General features: G+C 34.7%; 3 non-coding genes across 3 annotated transcripts; 2 read left to right on the top strand and 1 right to left on the bottom strand.

Annotated features, from left to right (window-relative positions):
- Window positions 1–788: 788 nt before the first annotated feature.
- Trnad-guc (transfer RNA aspartic acid (anticodon GUC)) lies at window positions 789–860 on the top strand. The gene has a single exon. It is a non-coding gene; the product is annotated as a tRNA-Asp (tRNA).
- A 107-nt stretch (window positions 861–967) lies between these two features.
- Trnav-aac (transfer RNA valine (anticodon AAC)) lies at window positions 968–1,040 on the bottom strand. Its single transcript has one exon. It is a non-coding gene; the product is annotated as a tRNA-Val (tRNA).
- An 844-nt stretch (window positions 1,041–1,884) lies between these two features.
- On the top strand, window positions 1,885–1,956 carry Trnap-ugg (transfer RNA proline (anticodon UGG)). Its single transcript has one exon. It is a non-coding gene; the product is annotated as a tRNA-Pro (tRNA).
- Window positions 1,957–3,519: the final 1,563 nt, after the last annotated feature.

Here is a 3,519-nt window from a genome sequence, read left to right as displayed (position 1 = left end):
GTAAAATAAACGTAACCACATATTGACCCGTACATTCAATTAGAATACCTTTGAATCATTTCTTTGATCATCACCCAATGATTCTTCCGAAGATATTCCCGTTCCCGTATGCAAATGGAATGACTAGCTCGTAGCAGTAGAACAACTAAAACTGATCAAATCGATTGAATTCGAAAATTGTTAGTTATTCCTCTAATCGTCGTTGCCAAATTTTAGAACTTTTTTTGAGTCAATATGGAAAAAACATTTGTTGCAAAAAACTCAACATGTGTTGGAATTTGACACTCTCAAACATTTTGCAACGTAAAAATCAACTCAGTTTTCTCTGTGTAAAGCTGACGCACATTTCCCATTGTAATGATGCACAAAATAATGGCAATGAAGCACTTAATAATACCAAAAATTCAAACCTAAATGTTCAGTTTTTTCACCGAAATCCAATTTCAATTCAAATTTAATTCATCTGCAGATTTAGAAAAAAGGCTAAAGTAATTGCGGCAGTGACCATTGAAATAAATAGTCAGCCGAGGCGATTGACTCGTTGAGCGCGCCTTACCAACCTGGATTTATTCATCACCATCGGTTCCATTGTTGGTTTCCATTTTTTGGTGCATCGCTTCTCAGTTTGATGGAAATTATTCACGTTTGGACTTTGCACCGATTTTGAAACAGCTGCTTCAATTTAATATAGTACACACTTATCACACTGTGTGACAAACGAACAAACGAGTGAATTCCAAACACAAACGATATGATGAGAATGTTCTTAGCCGTTTAGTATTCACAAGTCCTCAGTAGTATAGTGGTTAGTATTCCCGCCTGTCACGCGGGCGACCAGGGTTCGATTCCCTGCTGGGGAGATTCTTTTTTTTTCTCTTCGTTTTTTTTTTCTTTTTTCAAATTTTTCGATCCAAACTTGAAGAAACACAACGAAATATGAAAAAAAAAAAAAAGAAAAAAAAAGAATTGTTTCAGGCAGGAATTGAACCTGCGGCCGCCCGCGTGTTAAGCGGGAGTGATAACCACTACACCACTGAAACCCATGGTAAAAAGTGATTCCAAAACAATCAAGTTCGAAACTTGGTTATGCGACAACATCAAGTGAGAGGTTTATTTACATGGAATGAAGCTTAATTTTTTTAATCAAAAATTAATTAATTAATTAATTCAAAAAACGAATTAAAAAGTATTGCATTGAAACAAATCACGTTCCATTGAAAAAAGAATTTATGACGTATTCTTTGTTTGTGCACATTTTTTCTGCGTATTTACCAGCTGAACAAACATAAAAGCAATGGACTTATTTTGGGCTTGAAAAGTCGATTAGTAGCATTGAATGGAATGAAGAAGAAGAACAATTCAAAATACTTTTCCGATTTGTATGTTCTTTTTCTTCTAAACTTGAATGTTCATTTTTCTACCAATCTTACTCGAATCGAATAAAGTTCGAGTGAAAATCGCAAGATTTCATACATACTTTTCGTTTTGAAATCGTTAAGAAATGACGTAGCACTGTTTCGTGACACATGTTTAATTTATGCACTAAATTAATTAGTGAATGGAATCGAACGATTCATGCGCTTTATTTTATGGAATTAGGATTTTTTGTTCAAATAAAATAAGAAAAAATTTCATTCGAAAATTTGTTTTACTTTTTACATGTCAAATGTGGTAGAAAAACCATTGCATTTGGTCACAAAACCAATATCTCAACGTAAAATTTCAATTTGTCTGACATAAAAACGAACATAATGCCAACTCAGCCAATCATTACCTACCAACTTTCACTTTTCGACCGGTTTTGTTGTTGAAAATGTCCAAAAATTTGGAGCATCGCTCGAAGTGTGTTAGTTATGGAGAATTTGGAACAAACTATTGATAACCGGCTCAATGGTCTAGTGGTATGATTCTCGCTTTGGGTGCGAGAGGCCCAGGGTTCAATTCCCTGTTGAGCCCACTGTTGATTTTTTTTATTTACGCATTTCAATTACGATTTCATAATTCCTTAAAAACGAACTTATTTTGAACAATTTTTAGAATAATAATTATTTTTGATTATACTTTTCTAGGGGATTTTTACTCCTTCGCATACGTGCGCATAAGCATGCATAGAATGTGTGCCACAGTGAAGAATAGCAAACTTTGCACATAGTCACGAATATTACGCATAGAAGCGAATACGCGTGCACATAATGCCGCCTAGTTGCAAACATTTATGCGATTTAAGACGTATCAACACAATGACAACAATCTGTTGTATCGTTAAGGCTCGTTCAAACGATATTTGACGTTGACGATTTCTGTCTTTGATCAAATGTCATGATAATGAGATTGTTCTCATTTGATGAAAATTGAATTTCAAAATTACATAAAATTAAAATATATAGGTGCACTGCACAACACTGAAATTTTTTCCTGCTATTTCTATTCAATGTTCGGTCCATAAGAATGAAAACGAAAATGAAAACGTTAAAATATACAAATATTGAGGTAAAGCCGTCGATAGTTTTGGTAGGTATAAAAATCAATGAGTAAATAAGTGCGACGTTTCACTCTTGTTGGAAACAGCATCTGGAATATAAATCATAAACAAAACCGTGTACAAATGATTGAAGTAAACAAAAATAATCTACAGAAAATGTGAACCGAGAAAAATCTCACTTTCAATGTGAAGTCTGATCGTTTTAATGAACAGAACAGAACAAAGAAAGAGGAATGTGATGTTAGTCCTCATTTATGTCAACATCACTTGAAATCAAGTATTTCTTGTATTCTCACGTGAAAAATGTCGTTGCAATTTTGAATTCGGAATAGTCGATATGGCGGCGTGTGACCAATCAGAGAAGGGAACATTTCAGTAGGATTTATGCGAAATTATTCGCAGTATGAATTGTCTATGTGCACTGTGCAGTATCTGTGACTATGCACGGACATCGAACGTGCACTTCTAATGAATGGGCACCGCATAGTACGAATAAATCGGCACAAACTATGAGTTGAAGCGCATATTCTTCGCATAAAACGCATTTATTTCGAGTGAAATGCCCCTAGTTCAACGTTTGAACTAACACAGTCGCGTACTTCTTATATCAAACTATGGGCATGATTCTTTATCGCTCCAACCAGTCTCCTGGTGCAGACTATCAGAGAGGCTGCTCATGGTGGAAGCTGCTTCATTTTGATGCAGTCCATCAGCTGACCAAGGCATTTTTTCTACGCAATTTAAATTGGCCATGTTTAAACCAACCAAACCACAGTTGATGAGCATACACAGAGAAAAATGTGGTCAACAGCACAGAACATTGCAAAGTGTCAAAATGCAACAGTATTTGTGAAAATCACAACAAATGTAGTATTTGTATGGAACGCACCCAAATTGTTGCGATTTTCACAAATACATAATGCCAAAATTATGTTTTTGTATTGGTGAAACCATGTTGGATTTCTCTCTGTGTACCTATACATTTATATGTCTATTAATGTATAGAAACTGATAAAGGAGAAAAATAGAAAAAATAT

The sequence above is a fragment of the Sitodiplosis mosellana genome, unplaced genomic scaffold (assembly GCF_009176505.1).
Source record: "Sitodiplosis mosellana isolate CC-2019 unplaced genomic scaffold, AAFC_SMos_1.0 Smas_scaffold_2474, whole genome shotgun sequence".
NCBI lineage: Eukaryota > Metazoa > Arthropoda > Insecta > Diptera > Cecidomyiidae > Sitodiplosis > Sitodiplosis mosellana.
Note: the sequence above shows the minus strand (reverse complement) of the source record. Positions and strands in the feature narration are given on the sequence as shown.